The following is a 24,687-nucleotide window of genomic DNA, read 5'->3' on the forward strand; positions in this document are numbered from 1 at the left end:
GACATTCCACTATGGTTGAGTGGAACATCTCCACTGGGTCTACTGTTGGTGCCTCTTCTACCGTCAGCATTCCCATGCTGTTTTGATCCTTTGTATTCTATGTTGTATTGGTGTGCCCCTAGAAAAAGGGACCACCTCTGTAGCCTTTGCACTGTCATAATGGGAACACCCTTTTTAGGATTGAATATGGAGATGAGGGGTTGATGGTCAGTCAACAAGGTAAATTTTTGTCCGTGTAGGTAATGGTTGAATTTCTTCACTCCCCATACCAGGCTGAGTGCTTCCCTGTCGATTTGGGCATAGTTACGCTCAGCTGAGTTCAATGAGCGTGACGCAAAAGCTATCGGCCGTTCCGAGCCATCAGGTAATTTATGCGATAATACTGCTCCTATGCTGTAAGGGGATGCATCGCACGCCAGTCTGATTGGCAGTGATGGGTTGTAATGAGCCAAAACTTCTTTGGACGTGATTAAGTCTTTGCATTTATGGAAGACACGCTTACAGTCTTCGCTCCATTTCCAAATTACTCCAGTTTGTTGCAGTTTATTAAGAGGGTGTAGAAGAGTTGATAAGTTCAGTAAGAATTTATGCTAGTAATTTATTAATCCCAGGAACGACCTTAATTGTGAAACATTTTCAGGTGCTGGGGCTTTTATGACCGCTTCAATTTTTTCAGGTGACTTATGCAACCCTTCCTTATTAATTATGTGGCCACAATATGATATTTGATTTTGGAAAAATTCGCACTTGGGGCGATTTGCTCGTAGGCCCCGTTCTCTCAGCCTAGTGAGCACCTGCTCCAAATTGGCACGGTGCTCGTTGTCGTTTTCTCCTGTTACAAGGATGTCGTCTAGGTAGCATTGAGTCCCCGGAATCCCTTGGAGGACTTGCTCCATAGCTCTTTGCCAGATAGCTGGAGCGGATGCTACTCCGAAAACCAGTCGATTGTACTGGTACAGACCTTTGTGTGTATTTATCGTGAGATATTTTTTTTAGAGGCCTCTTCAACCTCCATCTGTAGATATGCCTGTGCCAAGTCAATTTTGGTGAAACGTTTCCCTCCGGATAGTGAGGCGAAAATATCTTCTATCCTCGGACGAGGATACTGTACCGTGTGAAGGACCGGGTTTACAGTCACCTTGAAGTCTCCACAGATGCGAATTTTTCTCTGTTCTTCAGATTTATCATTCTTCAATACTTTCTTCATGACTGGGACGATGGATGTTGCCCACTCGCTTCAATCTAGTTTAGATAATACGCCTGCCTTTTCCAAATTCTCCAGCTCTGCCTCGACTGCTGGACGAATTGCGTATGGCACCGGTCTTGCCTTAAAAAACTTGGGAATTGCTGCATCTTCCACTTTTATTGAGGCGGTGATGCCTTTCAAGGTTCCTAGTTTCTCTTGAAACACTTCCTTGGCGTTGGCCAAGATGCCTTTTAATCGTTCAGGTATGACGTCATCATCGTTTTTTTCCTTACTGGTCACCATCAGTGCCTGAATGGAGTGCCAGTCTAAATGTATTTTCCTGATCCATTCATTTCCCAACAGCGGTGGACCACCATCTTGTAGAACGTATAAATACAACTTCTGTATTTCCTTGCCGTTGTATACAACAGGCACCTTTATTTTTCCTTTGGGGTATACTTTCTGCCCCGTATATGTTTTCAAGATAATGGATGTGTCTTTTAAAGGTATATGTGGAAATAGCCGCTCGTAATCTCGTCGATTTATGACGGTCAGAGCTGATCCTGTATCTAGCTCCATTTTAACTGGGGACCCTGCTATTGTGAGGGTAACCCAAATGGTCTGGTAATCTTCTTTGGCAATTACATTATGTAATTTGAGAGAGCTTAGTCTCTTGTTTTCGGAGTCGCTATCGCTCTTCTGGTCTTCGGAGCTACTGTCCGTCATCATTTGTACGTTTCTGTGCTTTTCCTTATTGATTTTTTTCCTGTTAGTGGATTTTTTGTTTCCAGATCGGCATACACGTGTAATGTGTCCCATCTTTCCGCATTGCCTGCATGCTTTGTCCTTGAACCAGCAGTCCCTCTGGTCATGGGTGGATCTGCCGCAGCGATAACATCTCTCAACCCTGTGTCATTTCATGGGTGCCGAAGTCCTGTGGCTTTTGCTGTATCTCTGCAGCTCCTCTTGCACTGAAAGCCTTGTCCAGTGTTAAATCTTTTTCAGAAAATAGCCTTTTTTGTGTTCCTACACTTAGGAGACCGCAGACGAATTTGTCTCGTAGAGAATCTGCCAGTCCTGCCTTGAATTGGCAGTGTAGGGTATCAACAATCTCCTTAAAATTCTTGTCCATCGGTTCGGCTGGAGTGATTAAGTTTCGTAACAGCGCCCATTAGATCTAGAAGTACTGAAGCTTTTTTTTCATCTTCTATTCCATTTGCGGTGCAATATACCTCCACTCTTTCCACATATGTGGTCCAATCCTCTATCTTGTTATCAAAAGCATCAATATTGCCAGAATTAGGCATCTTAGAAAAGATATGGCGCTTCCCGCGCTTTTCTTTCTTTTCTGCAGAAAAGATATGGCGCTTTCCCGCCGCTGCTGCCGATGACAATGCTGTTTCCCGCGGTTTCCTTTTTTTTTTCTTTCTTTCTTTCTTTACAGTTGGAGACTCGTTCCCACCGGACTCTCTCTGTAGGTCTGAACGCCGACCTGCTTGCAGCCGCGGCCGTCTCCCGAGTGCTCCCTCCCCGTCTGTTACTGCTTGCCTCCGCTTTCGCTGCTTGGCCCAGCTGTAGAGCCAGCCGCTGGAGCCCCAGCCTGACGCCCAGGAAGGATTACCGCAGTACCTGCCACCAGCTTGGCCAGCTGGTGAAACAACAGCTTCTTTCACTTCTTGATTCTTCTGGACGCCAGAAGAATCGATGTCCTTGAGGTGCTGCCGAATTGTAGGTAAGTCCGTTTCCACTTCGTCGCCACTGTTGTGTCTGTGTGTTGATAGAGACACTGAAGACAGGAGTTGGTTTGATAGGTGTTTGTTTGATAGGTGTTTACTAAACAAAGTCTGGAGGGGTACTAACTGATACAACACAATACTCAGGCTTATATAGCCCGAGTGGCCATTACCGGCATTACAGTACACATGGGGCTCTTAAAGGCACATACACTACACCCCTTTATCCACCCTGTATGTTACATCCTCAAAGAATTCGAGCAAATTTGTCAAACATGACTTCCCCTTCGGAAAACCATGCTGACTCTGTCCTATTAAATTATGTTTATCCAAATGCTCTGTTACTGTTTCCTTAATCATTGACTCCAACATTTTGCCAACCACAGATGTAAGGCTAACTGGTCTATAGTTTCCAGCTTTTTGTCTACTTCCCTTCTTAAATAAGGGCGTTACATTAGCAGTTTTCCAATCTGCCGGGACCTTTCCTGAGTCCAGGGAGTTCTGGAAAATGATCACCAATGCATCCACAATCCCTACCGCCACTTCTCTCAAGACCTTAGGATGTAGGCCATCAGGTCAGGGGGATTTATCCGCCTTAAGTCCCATTATTTTACTGAGTACCATCTCCTTAGTGATTTTAATCGTGTTTAGCTCCTCCCCCCCCCCCATTGCCCCCTGTTTGTCCAGTGTTGGGATATTTTTAGTGTCCTCTACTGTAAAGACTGATTCAAAATATTTGTTCAGCGTCTTTGCCATCTCCATGTTCCCCACCACGAGTTTCCCGGTCCCATCCTCTAAGGGACCAACATTCACTTTAGCCACCCTTTTTCTTTTTATATAGCTGTAGAAACTCTTGCTATCTGTTTTTATATATTTTGCTAGTTTACTTTCATAATCTATCTTCCCTTTCTTAATTAATCTTTTAGTTATTGTTTGCTGGCTTTTAAATGCTTCCCAATCTTCTATCCTCCCACTAGATTTGGCTACTTTATATGCCCTTGTTTTCAGTCGAATACTATCCTTTATTACTTTACTAAGCCACGGATGGCTGTCTTTTCTTTTACTCCCCTTTTTCCTCAGTGGAATATATTTATCTTGAAAGATGTGAAATATCTCCTTGAATGTAGACCACTGCTCTTGTACCGTCTTACACTTTAATCTGTTTTCCCAGTCCACTTTAGTCAATTCTACTCTCATACCTTCATAGTCTCCTTTATTTAAGCTCAGTACGCTGGTTTGAGATCCAACTCTCTCACCCTCAAACTGAGTTTGGAATTCAACCATATTATGGTCACTCATTCCAAGGGGATCCTTCACTAGGACATTTTTTATTAATCCTGTCTCATTACACAGGACCAGATCTAAGATTGCCTGCCCCCTGGTTGGTTCAGTTACATACTGCTCAAGGAACCCGTCCCTAATGCACTCTATGAACTCTTCCTCAATGCTGCCATGCCCAATTTGATTAGTCCAGTCAATATGAAAGTTAAAATCCCCCATGATTATAGCTGTTCCCTTATTACAAGCCCCAACTATTTCCTGATTTATACTCCGACCAACAGATTTGCAACTGTTAGGAGGCCTATAGACTACGCCCACTAGTGACTTTTTCCCCTTATTATTCCTTATCTCCACCCAAACTGTTTCCCTATCCTGATCCTTTAACCCAATATCATTTCTGACTATTGCAGTAATTCCATCCTTGATTAACATAGCAACCCCACCTCCCTTTCCTTCCTGTCTGTCCTTCCTAATTGTCAAATACCCTTGTATGTTTAGTTCCCAGTCATGATTATCTTGCAGCCATGTTTCCGTAATGGCCACCAGATCATACCCATGTGTAGTTATTTGTACCGTCAACTCGTCAATTTTGTTACAAATGCTGCATGCATTCAGATAAAGAACTTTCAAATATGTTTTCTGACAATTTATTCCTGCTGTTACCCCTTTTACTACTTTACCTTTATCATTATACATTCTGTCCCTTCCTGACACGCTCTGGTTTTTAATTCCCCCACTGCTACCTTGCTCTATTGCCTTCTCCGCTGTCATTTTTATTTTTCGCTCTCTTAAAACCACCCCCCCCCCCACTAATTAGTTTAAAGCCCTCTCTACAGCCCTAGTTATTCGACTCACCAGGACTCTAGTCCCAGCACTGGCCAAGTGAAGTCCGTCCCAACGGAACAGCTCTCTCCTGTCTCAGTACTGAAGCCAGTGTCCCAGGAAGCAAAACCCATTTCTCCCACACCAGGCTTTGAGCCACGCATTTAACTCTCTAATTTTATTTACCCTAGCCAAATTTGCACGTGGCTCAGGTAATAATCCAGAGATTATTACCCTTGTGGTTCTGCTTTTTAATTTGGCCCCTAGCTGCTCAAACTCCCTCAGCAGAACCTCCTTCCTTGTCCTATCTATGTCGTTGGTACCAACATGGACCAAGACAACTGGATCCTCCCCCTCCAAGTTTCTCTCCAGCCCAGAGGAGATGTCCTTAACCCTGGCACCGGGCAGGCAACACAGCCTTCGGGACTCTCGCTCTCGGCTGCAAAGAACTCTATCTATCCCCCTAACGATACTATCCCCTACCACTACAACATTTCTTTTAACTCCCCCCACTTGAATGGCCCCCCGCTCCATGGTGCGGTGGCCAGGTTGCTCATCCTCCCCGCAGTCCCCGTTCCCATCCTCACAGGGAGTAAGAGCCTCGAACCTGTTGGACAAGTGCAAGGGCTGCGGCTCCTCCGACACTACCTCCTGGATCCCCGTACCTGCCTCACTCATAGTCACACCATCCTGACCCTGGCCACGGACTACATCTGAATTAATTAATCTAATTGGTGTGACTACCTCCTGATACAGAGAGTCCAGGTAACTCTCCCCCTCCCTGATGTGTCTCAGTGTTTGAAGCTCGGACTCCAGCTCTTCAACACGGAGCCGGAGTTCCTCGAGCAGCCAACACTTACTGCAAATGTGATCACTGTGAGCATCAATGGTGTTCACCAGCTCCCACATATTGCAGCAGCAACACATCACCTGATCTCCCATTCTATGTAATTAATTAAATTTATTAATATTATTTTTAAATATCCTCTGCCCCGATTCTAGATGATGAATATCGCACCTTAGAAACTATAAACCACAGAGATTAAGCTTAAAAAAGAGAGAAATACTCACCAACCAATCACTTACCCGCTTTCTGGTGACGTCACACTTGGATTACTTTTTACCTCTCTCCTTCCCTCTGAGGTCCGAGACTGGAGATTGGTAAAACTTACCTGGGTCTCTGGGGCCTTTATACAGCCGCTCAGCCCACGATCCCCGCCGATTCTCGCACTGAGGCCTTACCCCGGTCTCGGGAGCCTTTATACAGCCGCTCAGCCTGCGATTCCCGCTGATTCTCGCACTGAGACCTTACCTGGGTCTCGGGAGACTTTATACAGCCGCTCAGCCCACGATCCCCGCCGACTCTCGCACTGAGGCCTTACCTGGGTCTCTGGAGCCTTTATACAGCCGCTCAGCCTGCGATTCCCGCTGATTCTCGCACTGAGACCTTACCTGGGTCTCTGGGGCCTTTATACAGCCGCTCAGCCCGCGATTCCCGCTGATTCTCGCACTGAGACCTTACCTGGGTCTCGGGAGCCTTTATACAGTCGCTCAGCCCGCGATCCCCGCCGATTCTCGCACTGAGGCCTTACCTGGGTCTCGGGAGCCTTTATACAGCCGCTCTGCCCGCGATTCCCGCCGATTCTCGCACTGAGGCCTTACCTGGGTCTTGGGAGCCTTTATACAGCCGCTCAGCCCGCGATTCCCGCTGATTCTCGCACAAGCTTCACAATACAAGCTTCTTTCAAATGCAAAATTGATTCCTACAGACAGCCTTGGTCACTCTGCAAAAAAAACTGTTTAACAATTCATCATAACTCCCCTGCTTTAGGAGAGGCGTAGAGTGCAAAAGCAAGGAAGTTATGATGAAACTGTGTAAAAGACTGGAGTCAGCTGTGGCTCAGTGGATAGCAGAGTCAGAAGGTTGTGGGTTCAAGTCCTGCTCCAGGGACTTGAGCATATAAAGCGAGGCTGACACTCCAGTGCGGTGCTGAGGGAGCGCCGCACTGCCGGAGGGGCAGTGCTGAGGGAGCGCCGCACTGTCGGAGGGGGAATACTGAGGGAGCGCCGCACTGCCGGAGGGGCAGTGCTGAGGGAGTGCCGCACTGTCGGAGGGGCAGTGCTGAGGGAGTGCCGCACTGTCGGAGGGGCAGTGCTGAGGGAGCGCCGCACTGTCGGAGGGGCAGTGCTGAGGGAGCGCCGCACTGTCGGAGGGGCAGTACCGAGGGAGTGCCGCACTGTCGGAGGGGCAGTGCTGAGGGAGCGCCGCACTGTCGGAGGGGCAGTGCTGAGGGAGCGCCGCACTGTCGGAGGGGCAGTGCTGAGGGAGCGTCGCACTGTCGGAGGGGCAGTACCGAGGGAGCGCCGCACTGTCGGAGGGGGAATGCTGAGGGAGCGCCGCACTGCCGGAGGGGCAGTGCTGAGGGAGTGCCGCACTGTCGGAGGGGCAGTGCTGAGGGAGTGCCGCACTGTCGGAGGGGCAGTGCTGAGGGAGCGCCGCACTGTCGGAGGGGCAGTGCTGAGGGAGCGCCGCACTGTCGGAGGGGCAGTACCGAGGGAGTGCCGCACTGTCGGAGGGGCAGTGCTGAGGGAGCGCCGCACTGTCGGAGGGGCAGTGCTGAGGGAGCGCCGCACTGTCGGAGGGGCAGTACTGAGGGAGCGCCACACTGTCGGAGGGGTAGTACTGAGGGAGCGCTGCACTGTCGGATGGGCAGTACTGAGGGAGGGGCAGTTCTGAGGGAGCACCACACTGTTGGAGGGGCAGAATTGAGGGAGCACCGCACTGTCGGAGGGGCAGAACTGAGGGAGCACCGCACTGTCGGAGGGGCAGTACTGAGGGAGCGCCGCACTGTCGGAGGGGGCAGAGCTGAGGGAGCGCCGCACTGTTGGAGGAGCAGTGCTGAGGGAACGCTGCACAGTCGGGGGGCAGTACTGAGGGAGCGCCGCACTGTTACATAAGAACATAAGAAATAGGAGCAGGAGTAGGCCATTCAGCCCCTCGAGCCTGCTCCACCATTCAATAAGATCATGGCTGATCTGATCCTAACCTCAAATCTTCTATCCCTCTCCATCCACCCGAACCCATGTGATCTCCCGGGAGAGGCGAAAAACCAGATAAAAAACCCAATGGCCAATTTGGGAGGAAAAATCTGGGAAATTCCTCTCCGACCCATCTAGGCGATCGAAACTCGTCCAGGAGATCACTCTGTCCCTATATTTTCTGCAGTACTTACCTTCTGTAAAGGCGATCTCCACCCAGCCAGGAACAGGAATAAAATCATCTCCTGAAATCTAACACAGAATTAGAACACAAGAAGTAGGAGCAGAACCAGGCTACACGGCCCCTGGGCCCACTCCACTACCCACAGGGCCATGACCATTCCGAACCTAGACTCATGTCCAATTTGCTGCCCGCTCCCCGTAACTCTTAATTCCCTTTACTTCTAGGAAACTATCTATTTCTGTTTTAAATTTATTTAATGATGTAGCTTCCACAACTTTCTGGGGCAGCAAATTCCACAAACCTACCACCCTCTGAGTGAAGAAGTTTCTCCTCATTTCAGTTTTGAAAGAGCAGCCCCTTATTCTAAGATTATGCCCCCTAGTTCTAGTTTCACCCATCATTGGGAACATCCTCACCGCATCCACCCGATCAAGCCCCTTCACAATCTTATATGTTTCGATAAGATCGCCTCTCATTCTTCTGAACTCCAATGAGTAGAGTCCCAATCTACTCAACCTCTGCTCATATGACCACCCCCTCATCCCCGGGATTAACCGAGTGAACCTTCTTTGTACTGACTCGAGAGCAAGTATGTCTTTTCTTAAGTATGGACACCAAAACTGTATGCAGTATTCCAGGGGCAGTGCTGAGGGAGCGCCACCCTGTCGGAGGGGCAGTACTAAGGGAGCGCTGCACTGTCGGAGGGCGAATACTGAGGGAGCGCCACTTTGTCGGAGGGGCAGTACTGAGGGAGCGCCGCACTGTCGGAGGGTCAGTACTGAGGGAGTGCCACACTGTCGTAGGGGCAGTACTGAGGGAGCGCCACACTGTCGGAGGGGCAGTACTGAGGGAGCGCCGCCCTGTCGGAGGAGCAGTACTGCGGGAGCGCTGCACTGTCGGAGGAGCAGTACTGAGGGAGCGCTGCACTGTCGGCGGGGCAGTACTGAGGGAGTGCCGCACTGTCGGAGGGGCAGTACTGAGGGAGCACTGAACTGTCAGAGGGGCAGTACTGAGGGAGCGCTGCACTGTCGGGGGGGCAATACTGAGGGAGTGCTGCACTGTAGGTGGGGCAGTACTGAGGGAACGCCGCACTGTCGGGGGGGCAATACTGAGGGAGTGCTGCACTGTAGGCGGGGCAGTACTGAGGGAGCGCCGCACTGTCGGAGGGGCAGTACTGAGGGAGCGCCGCACTGTCGGAGGGGCAGTACTGAGGGAGTGCCACACTGTCGTAGGGGCAGTACTGAGGGAGAGCTCCACTGTCGGAGGAGCAGTACTGAGGGAGCGCTGCACTGTCGGCGGGGGAGTACTGAGGGAGTGCCGCACTGTCGGAGGGGCAGTACTGAGGGAGCACTGAACTGTCAGAGGGGCAGTAATGAGAGAGCGCCGCACTGTCGGGGGGGCAGAGCTGAGTGAGCGCCGCACTGTCGGTAGGGCAGTGCTGAGGGAGCGCTGTACTGTCGGAGCAGTGCTGAGGGAGCGCTGCACAGCCGGGAGGCCGAATACTGAGGGAGCGCCACATTGTCGGAGGGGCAGTACTGAGGGAGCGCTGCACTGTCGGAAGGGCAGTGCTGAGGGAGCGCCGCACTGTCGGGGGTGCAATACTGAGGCAGCGCCACACTGTCGGAGGGGCAGTACTGAGGGAGCTTCGCACTGTTGGAGGGTCAGTACTGAGGGAGTGCCACACTGTCGGAGGGGCAGTACTAAGGGAGCATCGCGGTGTCGGAGGGTCGGTACTGAGGGAGTGCCACCCTGTCGGAGGGGCAGTACTGATGGAGCGCCGCACTGTCGGGGGGGCAGCACTGAGGGAGCGCCGCACTGTCGGGGGGGCAGTACTGATGGAGCGCTGCACTGTCGGAGGGTCAGTACTGAGGGAGCGCCGCACTGTCGGAGGGGCAGTACTGATGGAGCGCCGCACTGTCGGAGGGTCAGTACTGAGGGAGTGCCGCACTGTCGGAGGGGCAGTGCTCAAGGAGCGCTGCTCCATCGGAGGGGCAGTACTGAGGGAGAGCCGCATTGTCGGAAGGGCAACAATGAAGGAGCGCTGCAGTGTCGGAGGTGCCGTCCTACGGATGAGACGTTAAACCGAGGCCCCCGTCTGCCCCTTCAGGTGGATGTAAAAGATCCCGTGGTGCTATTTCGAAGAAGTTATCACCGGTGTTTTGAGCCCAATATTTATCCCTCAATCAACATGACGAAAAAAGATTATCTGGTCATTATCACATTGCTGTTTGTGGGAGCTTGCTGTGCGCAAATTGGCTGCCGCGTTTCCCACATTACAACAGTGACTACATTTCAAAAGTACTTCATTGGCTGTAAAGCGCTTTGGGACGTTCGGTGGTCGTGAAAGGCAGTTAAGAAGGCAAATGGTATGCTGGCCTTCATACAAGAGGATTTGAGTACAGGAGTAAAGAAGTCTTACTCCAATTATATCTTCTTCTTCTTAGGCAGTCCCTCGGAACCGAGGATGACTTGCTTACACATTAAAAATGAGTTCTCGGGTGCAAGGGTAAACCGGGAGAGCTTCTTCTCCCTGATGCGCCATCAATTACTCAAAAGACTGAGGTTAAGCGAGTAACAACCAGGCTTTTATTAACTAAAGAATGAAGGTCTAGTCTCGAGTGGTCGACCCGTCCAGAATACTAAGGGACTGGGAGGTAGTCACTTATATACCTGGAATAGTGGGAGGAGTCAGCCGAGGCATGTCCAGACCTGTACCTAGTGGAATACACATACACAGACAGACAGGTATAACAGTGGTTTACCACATTCACCCCTTGTTTAAAAATGAGTCCGGCGGGGTGAAGTGTATTTAAAAGTTCGTGTATTGGAGTCTCTCCGGAGGTCTTGTCTGCCGCTGTGATCGACGTGGCGACGGCAGGGGTGGTGTAGCTTCCGGCGTCGCGTCCCGTGTAGGCTGGGGCACTGGAGTGTAGTCCTCGTGGGTGACGGTCCAAGGCGAGCCGGCTGCCGGGGTTGGATATCGGATCATGGGGGGGGTGGTAATGGGTAGTGGGTTACAGCGGTCCCCGAGGGTGTCGTGGGGGGTGGGGTGGTAATGGGTAGTGGGTTACAGCGGTCCCCGAGGGTGCGAGGTCTCGTATGGAGACTGTGTCCTCCCGCCCGTCCGGGTACGCAATGTAAGCGTACTGGGGGTTGGCGTGGAGGAGGTCGACCCTCTCGACCAGGGGGTCCGTTTTATTGGTCCTCACGTGTCTTCTCAGTAGTACCGGCCCTGGGGACGTCAGCCATGGCGGTAACGCTGTCCCCGATGTGGACTTCCTTGGGAAGACAAACATTTTCTCGTGAGGGGTGGCATTGGTGGCAGTGCAGAGCAGTGACCGAATCGAGTGGAGCGCATCGGGGAGCACCTCCTGCCAGCGGGAGGTCGGAAGGCCCCTAGACTTTAAGGCTAGTAGGGCGGCCTTCCAAACTGTTGCATTCTCTCTTTCCACCTGTCCGTTCCCCCGGGGGTTGTAACTGGTGGTCCTGCTTGTGGCTATACCCCTAGCGAGCAGGTACTGGCGGAGTTCGTCGCTCATAAACGATGAGCCCCGGTCGCTATGGATATAGCTGGGGAAACCGAACATGGTGAAGAGGCTGTTCAGACATTTAATGACCGTGGCACTGGTCATGTCCAGGCAGGGGATAGCGAACGGGAAACGGGAGTACTCGTCAATGATGTTGAGGAAGTACACATTGCGGTCGGAGGAGGGGAGAGGCCCTTTAAAATCGACGCTCAGGCGTTCGAAAGGGCGAGTGGCTTTTATCAGGTGGGCTCTGTCTGGTCTATAAAAGTGCGGTTTGCACTCAGCGCAGACTTGGCAGTTCTTGGTCATGGTCCTGACCTCCTCAATGGAGTAAGGCAGGTTGCGGGCCTTGATGAAGTGGAAGAACCTGGTGACCCCCGGGTGGCAGAGGTCATTGTGGAGGGCCCTCAGCCTATCGATCTGCGCGCTGGCGCAGGTGCCATGCGATAGGGCATCTGGGGGTTCATTGAGCTTCCCAGGCCGGTACAAGATCTCGTAATTGTAGGTGGAAAGTCCGATTCTCCACCTCAAGATCTTGTCATTTTTGATTTTGCCCCTCTGCTTGTTGTTGAACATAAAAGCAACTGAACGCTGGTCAGTGAGCAGGGTAAATCGTTTTCCGGCCAGGTAGTGCCTCCAATGACGCACAGCCTCCACAATAGCCTGGGCCTCCTTCTCGACCGCGGAGTGCCTGGTCTCCGGGCCCTGGAGGGTTCGTGAGAAGAATGCCGCAGGTCTCCCCGCCTGATTAAGGGTGGCGGCCAGAGCGAAGTCGGACGCATCGCTTTCCACCTGGAAGGGGATGGATTCGTCCACTGCGTGCATGGTGGCTTTGGCAATGTCCTCCTTGATACGGTGGAAGGCCGAGCGGGCCTCTGCCATCAGGGGAAAAGAGGTGGATTTGATCAGCAGACGGGCTTTGTCTGCATAGTAGGGGACCCACTGGGCGTAGTAGGAAAAAAACCCTAGGCACCTCTTCAGAGCTTTTAGGCAGTGGGGCAGTGGGAGTTCCATAAGGGGACGCATCCGGTCGGGGTCGGGACCGATGACTCCGTGTTCCACAACACAGCCAAGGATGGCGAGGCGGTCTGTGCAGAATATGCACTTCTCCTTGTTATATGTCAGGTTCAGGAGTTGGGCAGTGCGGAGGAATTTCTCGAGGTTTGCGTCATGGTCCTGCAAGTCATGGCCGCAGATGGTCACATTGTAAGGGAAAGTGGCCTGCAGCGCATTTTGATCGACCATCTGGTCCATCTCCCTTTGGAAGACGGAGACCCCGTTGGTAACGCCGAAGGAACCCTAAGGAAGTGATAGAGGCGGCCGTTTGCCTCAAAAGCAGTATACTGGCGGTCTTCGGGGCGGATGGGGAGCTGGTGGTACGCTGATTTCAGGTCAATGGTCGAAAAGACGCGGTACTGCGCGATCTGGTTGACCATGTCAGCTATACGGGGGAGTGGGTAGGCGTCCAGCAGGGTGTAGCGGTTTATTGTTTGGCTGTAGTCGATGACCAGGCGTTGTTTCTCGCCGGTCTTAACGACCACAACCTGGGCTCGCCAGGGGCTGGAGCTGCCCTCAATAATCCCCTCCTTCAGGAGCCGCTCCACTTCGGTTTTGATGAAAACCCTGTCCCCGGCACTGTATCGCCTGCTCTTTGTGGCGATGGGCTTACAGTCGGGGGTGAGGTTAGCAAACAGTGGGGGGGGTGGGACTCTGAGTGTGGAGAGGTTGCATCTGGTGCGCGGCGGGCAATTTGGAGGCTGCTGGCTGCGGACTGTGAGTGGGGGGAGGGGGCCACCGTACGCCATCGTAACGCTTTTGAGGTGGCATTGGAAATCCAACCCCAGTAGAACGGCAGCGCAAAGTTGGGGCAGGACCAGGAGTTTAAAATTATTAAACACAGTCCCGTCTACTACTAGTGTCACCACGCAGTAGCCGCCAATGTCCGCTGACTGGGACTCGGCGGCCATAGAAATCCGCTGGTGCGCAGGCAGGACTGGGAGAGAGCAACGCCGCACCGTGTCGGGGTGGATGAAGCTCTCTGTGCTCCCGGAGTCAAAAAGGCAGTTTATTGCATGGCCGTTTACCTTAACGTCCATTTTGGACCGAGCTAGTTGGTGCGGTCTCGTTTGGTCCAGCGTAACAGAGGCCAGCGTAGGGGTCGGTGTGTCGCTGCGGGTATCAGATGGGGGGGGTTGGCGGCCTGCTGCGTCCCGGCTGGTGTCCAAGATGGCGGCGTCCATGATTCCCATGTGGCTGGAGTCGTCCAAGATGGCTGCTGCTGCGGTGGTTCGCACATGGCTGGGGAGGCCCAAGATGGCGGCCCGCACGGCCCACACGCGGCGCTGTTGGGGGCCCAAGATGGCGGCTCGCACGGCCCACACGCGGCGCTGCTGGCGTTCGGGGTGACTTTGGCCTTGCAGACGCTAGCGTAGTGTCCCTTTTTCCCGCAGCCCGAGCAGGTCGCATTCTTCGCCGGGCAGCGCGCTCTGGGGTGTTTGGCCTGGCCACAGAAGTAGCATTTCTGGCTTTGGGACACTGCTGCGGTGGTTGGGCCGTTGTTGGGCTGTGGCTGGGGTGACACGGTGCTATGGGGCTGTCCTACCGTGTCCCAGATTGTCGTTCCCCGCGGCGTCCACGGTGCAGAGGAGTAGGCATCCATGCCCCGGTAGGCTGCGTCCAGCGTTAGTGCGATTTCGGAGGCTTTGTCGAGGGTGAGGTCACTCTGCTCCAGCAGTCGCTGTCGGGTGTAGTTGGACCTGTGGCCCGCTACGAAGGCATCCCGGATCAGTTCCTCCGTGTACTTAGTGGGCGTTACCGCCTTACACCCACAGGCCCGGCCAAGCACGGACAGTGCTTGGAGGTATTCCTCAGTCGATTCCCCAGGTTGTTGCTTGCGACTCCCCAGGAGGTGCCTGGCGTAAACTTCGTTCACAGGGCGCGTGTACTGGGTCTTGAGGAGCTGGAGGGCGGCTGTGTACGAGGTCGCGTCCCGGATGACTGAGTACACTCGGTGGTTCACCTTGGAGATCAGGACAGACAGTTTGTTCGCATCCGTTACGACCGCAGTGGAGGCAGTCAGGAATGCCTCGAAGCACATGAGCCAGTGAGCAAACTTGGTGGAAGCGTCCGCTTCCCGACTGTCCAGGCATGCTGGTGTGAGGATCTTCTCCATTATAAAAAATTTAGTTAATAAAATTGATGCGCCATCAATTACTCAAAAGACTGAGGTTGAGCGAGTAACAACCAGGCTTTTATTAACTGAAGAATGAAGGTCTAGTCTCGAGTGGTCGACCCGTCCAGAATACTAAGGGACTGGGAGGTAGTCACTTATATACCTGGAATAGTGGGAGGAGTCAGCCGAGGCATGTCCAGACCTGTACCTAGTGGAATACACATACACATACAGACAGGTATAACAGTGGTTTACCACACTCCCCGAGACGGACCCTCTGATATAAAGGGTCGACTGGATCCATGTTTATCTGTAATTTAAACAGAGGTCTGGTCGTCTTCCGAGCTCTTTCCCCTAGAGGAGAGGGTAGAATGGGGGTCTTTAATGTTAAATGGTTTCACCTGGGTCCATTGCTTCCATCACATACCCATCGGTTCCTGTAGACAAACACACGTATCACTTGTCATTAATACAGTACATGGCCCCATCCAACGGGCCCCATTCAATACAATACAATACAAATCGCTTTATTGGCATGATAAGGTACATCTTATGTTGCCAAAGCATCAAAATACATTTATGGTTGAACACATAAACGCGGTTCCATTCATACAGTGTATAAACAGGTATATCCCTGAGTTTATAAATATACATTCGCCTTGTTTATATATACTCTTGTCTTAGTTTACTGGTTGTCCCTCTGTTCATGGCAAGCTGTAACATAGTGTGCCGCCAGTGTTACACAGCTTCTCTCCTCCCCCAGTAGGAATGGGAGTTTTTGGTTGTCAGTCAGATTTCTGAATTCAGGGCATATTTGTGAGAATTTTTGGTAGAAATTCTCTGATGCCCTGATATTTTCCACAGGCTGTGAGGAAGTGCATCTCTGTCTCAACTACTCCCTGACTGCAGTGAGAGCATATCCTGTCTTCTCTTGGCAGCCTGGTCTGCCTGTGTCTGCCTTTTTCGATCGCTAGGCTATGTTCGCTAAGTCTGTACCTTGTCAAGGTTCTTCTCAGTTTGTTATCCTTTACCATGGTCAGGTAATCAGCTATGTTGTATTGTCTGTTTAGGGCCAAGTAGCAATTGAGTTTGCTTTGGGTTTTTGTTGTTTCTGCCCAATATGACAGATATTTTTCCTTTTGCTTAGCAACGATTGTGTTGGGTCGAATTCTTTGTGTTACCCTGTCACTGTCCTGGGACTGGTTATTGTTAGTATTGTTATTAGTTACTTTATTGAGTCCCAGGACTAGTTGACTGAGGGTATTCTTCTTTATGGTCAGCTCTTGGCATTTCAGGGCGTCGTAGTGATAGCATTGGGGGTTGCTCATTTGTAGGTGATTCCAAAATTTGGTGGCTCTTTTTTGGATAGTGATTATTAATGGGTATTGGCCTAGTTCCGCCCTGCATGCGTTGTTTACTGTTTTCCTTTGAGTCCGGAGGATACTTTTACAGAATTCCGCATGTAGGATCTCAATTGGGTGTTTGTCCCATTTTGCAAAATCTTGTTGTGTTAGTGGTCCCCAGACCTCACTGCCATAGAGTGCAATTGGTTCAATTACTGATTTGAAAATTTTGAGCCAAATGCTAATTGGGATTTCTATTTGGATTGATTTTTTGATGGCATAGAAAGCCCTTCTTGCTTTCTCTTTCAGTTCATTCACAGCCAGTTTGAAGTTTCCCGTAGAACTGATTTTTAAGCCCAAGTATGTGTAGTGAGTGGTTTGTTCAATTTTGGTTGTTTCTACTGTGAAATTTATTGTGGGTCCATGTTGTTTGGATCTTTGCTGGAACACAAGGACTTTGGTTTTTTGGGGATTTATTGTCAGGGCCCAAGTCTGGCAGTACGACTCCAGCAGGTCCAGGTTCTGCTGTAGACCCTCCTTAGTTGGTGACAGCAGAACCAGGTCGTCGGCATAGAGGAGGAATTTAACCTTGGATTCATATAGGGTGAGGCCGGGTGCTGTAGATTGTTCAAGTAGTTTTGCCAATCCATTAATGTAAATATTAAAGAGTGTCGGTGAGATTGGCGAGCCCTGCGTCACCCCCCGCTCCTGTGGGAAGTATTTTGTTTGTTTGTCTCCAATTTTAACTGCACATTTATTGTTTGTATACATTGATTTAATTACATCATATGTTTTCCCTCCTACCCCGCTTTCGATAAGTTTCAGGAATAAACCGTCATGCCAGATGGAGTCGAAAGCCTTCTGGAAATCTACAAAGCATGCGTAGATTTTGCTTTTGTTATGGTGAACGTGTTTGTCAATTAGGGTCTGTAGGGTGAAGATATGATCGGATGTTCTATAGTTTGGCAGGAATCCAATTTGGCTTTTACTCAAGACATTGTGCTCTTCAAGGAAGTTTATAAGTCTTTTGTTTATGATGCTACAGAATACCTTCCCCAGGTTACTGTTTACACAGATGCCTCGATAGTTGTTTGGGTCGATTTTGTCCCCACTTTTGTATATGGGTGTTATGAGTCCTTTGTTCCAGATGTCAGGGAAATAACCGACACTCAGAACCAAGTTGAAGAGTTTTAGGATAGCCAGTTTCAGTTTGTCGTCTGCGTGTTTAATCATCTCGTTTAGTATGCCGTCTGTCCCGCAAGCTTTTCCTGGTCGCAGGTCCTTGAGTTTTTCAAGAAGTTCTTTTTCTGTTATTATGGCGTCTAGCGGGTTTTGGTTATCTTTTATGGCCATTTCAAGCTTTTCCAGTTTTTTGCGTATTTGGTGTTGCTCTGGTCCTAGTGTGTTTTTCTGGTATAATTTTTCAAAGTGGTTTACCCATGTGTCCCCATTTTGAATGGACAAATCGTCGTGTTGTTTTTTGTGTAGTGTTTTCAAGTTGTCCCAGAAACAATTCAACTCAATGGATTCCTCCATGGAGCTGAGTGTATTCTTAATAAATTGCTCTTTTTTGGTCCTGAGTGTGTTTCTGTATTGTGTTAGCGTCTGACAATAAGTAAGGCATAATTCCTCGTTTTCTGGATGTCTGTGTTTTTGGTTTGATAGTTTTCTAAGTTTTTTCCTCATGTTATGGCAATCATGGTCAAACCATTTTTCATAGTTTTTTGTTTTGGGTTTGTTCTTGCGAGCTTTCAAGTTTGCATTTGTTGCCAAATTATCAAAAATATTGTTTAGTTTACTAACTGCCCGGTTTACGCCTTCTTTATTGTGAGTGTATATGTTATCCAGAAAGGTGTCTAAGAGAGCTTGAGTTGATGCATTGCTAATTGTTTTCTGGTATTTTTCCGTGTCATTTTTGGCCCATCTGTACGATTTTTTGGTGTTGTACAGTTTACTGGGTTGTGTTTCTATGTTGTTTGTTTCTGTCTTTTTGAGAAACATAGTAATTTGGCTGTGATCTGACAGTGTTGTTTGTGGTTTGACTGTGAATGCTCTGAAAGAGGATGGGTCCAAGTCTGTAATCATATAGTCTACTGTGCTGCAGCCAAGAGGTGAGCAGTAGGTCGATCTTCCTAGGAGGTCTCCTATGAACCTACCATTGACAATGTACAGACCCAGGTTTCGACAGAGCTGTAGTAGCTGTTTACCGTTGGTATTTGACTGCTTGTCGCAGTTATGCCTGTATGGAAGGGAAGGGATGTCAAAGTGGTTATTCCCGAATACGTAATTGTTTCCCTGATTATTGGTGAAGTCTGGTTCTTCGCCCGTTCTTGAATTGAGGTCCCCACAGATCAACACGTTCCCTTTCTTCCGATAACTTGCGTCATTACTTGTTGACCTATTCTGGGCAACTCGTCTGGTTTAAGTCCAGCATTCTGCCTTTCTAGATCTTTAATCTGTTGTTGGTTCCTTACTACTTTATTTAGTGCTTGTACCTCCTGATTTAGTTGTACTAAGTATCGCCTTAATCTATCTTGCACTGGTCCTGGTCCTAAATACATACTTTGGTTCTGTCTTCACAAAGGAGGACACAAATAACCTCCCAGAGATGTCGGGGAACATAGGGTCTAATGAAAGGGAGGAACTGAATGAAATCAGTATCTGTAAGGAAATGGTGTTAGGGAAATTGATGGGATTGAAGGCTGATAAATCCCCAGGGCCTGATAATCTACATCCTAGGGTACTTAAGGAAGTGGCCCTAGAAATAGTAGATGCATTGCTGGTCCTCTTCCAAAATTCGATAGACTCTGGAACAGTACCCATGGATTGGAGGGTAGCTAATGTTACCCCACTGTTCAAAAAAGGTGGTAGAGAGAAAATGGGGAATTATAGACCGGTAAGCCTGACATCGGTAGTGGGGAAAATGCTAGAGTCCATTTTAAAGGATGTAATAGCAGAGCACTTGGAAAACAGTGACAGGATCGGACAAAGTCAACATGGAGGGTCCCTAAACTTACATAGAAACATAGAAGATAGGAGCAGGAGTAGGCCATTTGGCCCCTCGAGCCTGCTCCGCCATTCAATGTTCAAGTTTCTGGAGTGGGACTTGAACCCACAACTTTGTGCCTCAGAGGCGAGAGTGCTACCCACTGAGTCACTGGCTGACACTAAAGAACAAGCAGTTCTGACGAAAGGTCATTGACCTGAAACGTTAACTCTGTTTCTCTCTCCACAGATGCTGCCTGACCTGCTGAGTATTTCCAGCATTTTCTGTTTTTATTAAAGAAACGAGGGAGTGATTGCTGACAGGAGGAATGTTGGGTCGTCCTGCACATGCGCACCTCCTTGGCGGCTGAGGCGAAACACCGACTCGCCCCCACCTGAGCCGCTCACGCGTACCAGATGTTGCGGCTCCGCATGTGCGCCCGATGTTCCAACCGCGGGGTTTTGTGCGCTGAGCATGCGCGTTGTGGACCGATCGGGACGGGCGATTGTGGAGCAGGAGGGAGAGCGTGGGGGCCATGAGCACATGCACGGGACTCGGAGTCAACAGAGTGTTTTCTGGAGCGTGGGGGCTTGTGGGTATTACAGCCACCATCACTGCTGATCCTTTCAACCAACCTGTGCAGCAGCTGGAGCCTGAAAATCAGCTTCACTGCCCCTAGGTTCGGAAAGGGGAAAATTAAACAACAGTTTGCCTCTGATCCTTTTCTGATCTCAATTTACAGGGTTATAGAAGTGGAGCAGTTACAGGCGGGAAGCTCAGACCAAACATTACGTCAACATCTGACAGAGTCGCTGGATTCATCAGGACCTGAATATCATCGGCCTTTGCACATGGAAGGAGAAAGCAGCGATCGCAGCGATGACAAACCGCACATGTGTTCGGTGTGTGGACTCGGATTCAGCCGATCGCCTGACCTGGCGAGACACATACACCGTCACACCGGGGAGAAACCGGGTAAAGGTGGGGACGGTGGGAAGGGATTCAGTTCCCCGTCTACGTTGGAAGTTCAATGGCGCAGTCACACCAGGGACAGTCCGTTCACCTGCTCCGTGTGTGGAAAGGGATTTGTTTGTTCATCCCCCCTGCAAACACACCAGCGAGTTCACACTGGGGAGAGACCCTTTCAGTGTTCTGACTGTGGGAAGAGCTTTAAAAGCACTGGGGATCTGAAGCGACACCAGCTTGTTCACACTGATGAGAGACCATTTCAATGCTCTGACTGTGGGAAGAGCTTTAAAAGCGCCAGGGAACTGAAGGAACACCAGTTTGTTCACAAAGATGAGAGACCATTTCAGTGTCCTAACTGTGGGAAGAGCTTTAAAAGCCCCCAGCATCTGAAGCAACACCAGCGAGCTCACACTGATGAGAGGCCGTTTAAATGTTCTGACTGTGGGAAGAGCTTTAAAAGATCCAGGGATCTGAAGAAACACCAGCGAGTTCACACTGGTGAGAGGCCTTTCACCTGCTTCGTGTGTGAGAAGGGATTCATTGAGTCATCCCACCTGCTGGCACACCAGCTTGTTCACACTGGAGAGAGACCCTTTAAATGTTCTGACTGGGAAGATCTTTAAAAGCTCCAGGGAGCTGAAGAGACACCAACACCTACACACTGGAGAGAAACCACCTGCTCTGAATGTGGGAAGGGATTCACTCGGTCCTCCACCCTCTTAGCACACCAGCTTGTTCACACTGACGAGTGACCCTTTAAATGTTCTGACTGTGGGAAGAGCTTTAAAAGCTCTAAGAGCCTTAAGGGACACCAGCGTGTTCACACTGATCATCAAATCTAACAGCACAGAAGGAGGTGATTCGGCCCATCCTGTCTGTGCCGGCTCTTTGAAAGAGCTGTCCAATTTAGTCCCAAACCCCAGCTTTATCCCCAGAACTCTGCAAACTAGTCCTCTTCAAGTACATGTCCAATTACTGTTTGAAAGTTCCTGTGGAACCTGATTCCAGCATCCTTTCAGATGGTGCGTCCCAGATCTTAACAACCCTCTGTGTGAAAACAATTCTCCTCATTTCCCTCTAGTTCTTTTAGCAACTATTTTAAATCTGTGACCTTTGGTTACCGACCCACTTGCCAGAGTGAACAGTTTCTCCCTACTTGCTCGATCAAAAGCCCCTCATTATTTTGAACACCTCTATTAGGTCTCCTCTTAACCTTCTCTGCTCTAAGGGGAACAATCCCAGCTTCTCCAATCTCTCCACATAACTGAAGTCCCTCATCCCTGGTACAATCCTGGTCAACCTCCTCTGCACCCTCTCCAAGGCCTTGACATCCTTCCTAAAGTGTGGTGCCCAGAACTGTACACAAGACTCCAGCTGAGGCCAAAACCCTGCAGCTGTACAAAACCCTGGTTAGACCACACCTGGAGCACTGTGAGCAGTTCTGGGCATCACAGCTTAGGAAGGATATATTGGCCTTGGAGGGAGTGCAGCGTAGGTTTACCAGAATGATACCCGGACTCCAAAGGTTAAGTTACGAGGAGAGATTGTACAAATTAGGGTTGTGGTCCCTAGAATTTAGAAGGTTAAGGTGTGATCTGATCGAAGTTTTCAGGATATTAAGGGGAACAGATAGGGTAGATAGAGAGAAACTATTTCCGCTGGTTGGGGATTCTAGGACTAGGAGGCATAGACTAAAAGTAGAGCCAGACCTTTCAGGAGTGAAATTAGGAAACACTTCTACACACAAAGGGTGGTAGAAGTTTGGAACTCTCTTCCACAAATGGAAATTGATGTTAGATCAATTGTTAATTTTAAATCTGAGATTGATAGGTTTTTGTTAACCAAAGGTATTAAGGGATATGGGCCAAAGGCGGGTGTATGGAGTTAGATCGCAGATCAGCCATGATCTCATTGAATGGCAGAACAGGCTCGAGGGGCTGAATGGCCTCCTCCTGTCCTATGTTTCTCACTAGTGTTTTGTAAAGGTTTAGTGTAACTTCCTTGTTTTTGTTTTCAATGGCATTATTTACAAAGCCAAGTATCCCACACACTTTCTGAACCGCCTCACCAACTTGCCGCGGCACTTTCAAAGACTTGTGAATATGGACCCCCAGGTCCCTCTGCTCTTGCACCCCCTCAAACTAGTCCCATTTAGATTATACGGCCTCTCCCTGTTGTTTCTCCCAAAGTGCATCACTTCACACTTATCCTCATTTAATTCCATCTGCCTTGTGTCTGCTCATTTCACAGTCTGTCTCTGTCCTTCTGAAGTCTGCTACTACTATGCTCACTATTTACTACGTTGCCAAGTTTTGTATCATCTGTAAACTTCAAACTTGTACACCTATACCCAAGTCCAGGTCAGTTATATATAACAAGAAAAGCAATGGTCCTAATCCCGACCCCTGGGGGAACCCACTGCATACTTCCCTCCAGTTAGAAAAACATCCCTCAGCACTGCTCACTGTCTCCTATCCCTCGTCCAATTATATACCCAAATTACCATCAGCCCTTTAATACCATGTGCTTCTATTCTCCATATAAGTCTTTTATGTGGTACTTTATCAAATGTCTTTTGAAAGTCCATATGTATAACATCTACTGCACTACCTTCATCACTTGGTAAAATAATGGGACTCAAGGCGGATAAATCCCCTGGACCCGATGGCTTGCATCCTAGGGTCTTGAGGGAAGTGGCGGTAGGGATTGTGGATGCATTGGTAATAATTTTCCAAAACTCACTGGACTCAGCAAAGGTCCCGGCAGATTGGAAAACTGCTAATGAAACACCCTTATTTAAAAAGGGTAGTAGGCAGAAGGCTGGAAACTATAGACCTGTTAGCCTAACATCTGTGGTTGGTAAAATGTTAGAGTCCATTATTAAGGAGACAGTAATGGGACATTTGGATAAACATAATTTAATAGGACAAACTCAGCATGGTTTCATGAAGGGGAAGTCATGTTTGACAAATTTGCTTGAGTTTTTTGAGGAAGTAACATACAGGGTGGATAAAGGGGAACCAGTGGACGTAGTGTATTTAGACTTCCAAAAGGCATTTGACAAGGTGCCACACAAAAGATTATTGCTCAAGATAAAAAATCACGGGATTGGGGGTAATATTCTGGCGTGGGTGGAGGATTGGCTCTCTAACAGAAAGCAGAGAGTTGGGATAAATGGTTCATTCTCAGATTGGCAACCAGTAACTAGTGGTGTTCCGCAGGGGTCAGTGCTGGGTCCCCAACTCTTTACAATCTATATTAACGATTTGGAGGAGGGGACCGAGTGAAACATATCAAAGTTTGCAGATGATACAAAGATGGGACGGAAAGTAGTGAGTGAGGAGGACATAAAAAACCTGCAAAGGGACATAGACAGGCTAAGTAAGTGGGCAGAGATTTGGCAGATGGAATACAATACTGGAAAGTGTGAGGTTATGCACTTTGGCAGGAAAAATCATAGAGCAAGTTATTATCTTAATGGCAAGAAACTGGAAAGTACTGTAGTACAAAGGGATCTGGGGGACCTGGTGCACGAAACTCAAAAAGTTAGTATGCAGGTGCAGCAAGTGATCAAGAAGGCCAATGGAATGTTGGCTTTTATTGCTAGGGGGATGGAATATAAAAACAAGCAGGTATTGCTGCAGTTGTACAAGGTATTGGTGAGACCGCACCTGGAATACTGCATACAGTTTTGGTGTCCATACTTAAGAAAAGACATACTTGCTCTCGAGTCAGTACAAAGAAGGTTCACTCGGTTAATACCGGGGATGAGGGGGTGGTCATATGAGGAGAGGTTGAGTAGATTGGGACTCTACTCATTGGAGTTCAGAAGAATGAGAGGCGATCTTATTGAAACATATAAGATTGTGAAGGGGCTTGATCGGGTGGTTGCGGTGAGGATGTTCCCAATGAAGGGTGAAACTAGAACTAGGGGGCATAATCTTAAAATAAGGGGCTGCTCTTTCAAAACTGAGATGAGGAGAATCTTCTTCACTCAGAGGGTGGTAGGTTTGTGGAATTTTCTGCCCCAGAAACCTGTGGAAGCTACATCATTAAATAAATTTAAAACAGAAATAGTTAGTTTCCTAGAAGTAAAGGGAATTAAGGGTTACGGGGAGCGGGCAGGAAATTGGACATGAGTCTAGGTTCGGAATGGTCATGGTCCTGTGGGTAGTGGAGTGGGCCCAGGGGCCGTGTAGCCTGGTTCTGCTCCTACTGTGTTCTAATTCTGTGTTAGATTTCAGGAGATGGTTTTATTCCTGTTCCTGGCTGGGGTGGAGATCGCCTTTACAGAAGGTAAGTACTGTAGAAAATATAGGGACAGAGTGATCTCCTGGAAGAATTTCGATCGCCTAGATGGGTCGGAGAGGAATTTCCCAGATTTTTTTCTCCCAAATTGGCCATTGGGTCTTTATCTGGTTTTTCGCCTCTCCCGGGAGATCACA

The sequence above is a fragment of the Somniosus microcephalus genome, unplaced genomic scaffold (assembly GCF_052327205.1).
Source record: "Somniosus microcephalus isolate GS21.2 unplaced genomic scaffold, FLI_Smic_1.0 scaffold2, whole genome shotgun sequence".
NCBI lineage: Eukaryota > Metazoa > Chordata > Chondrichthyes > Squaliformes > Somniosidae > Somniosus > Somniosus microcephalus.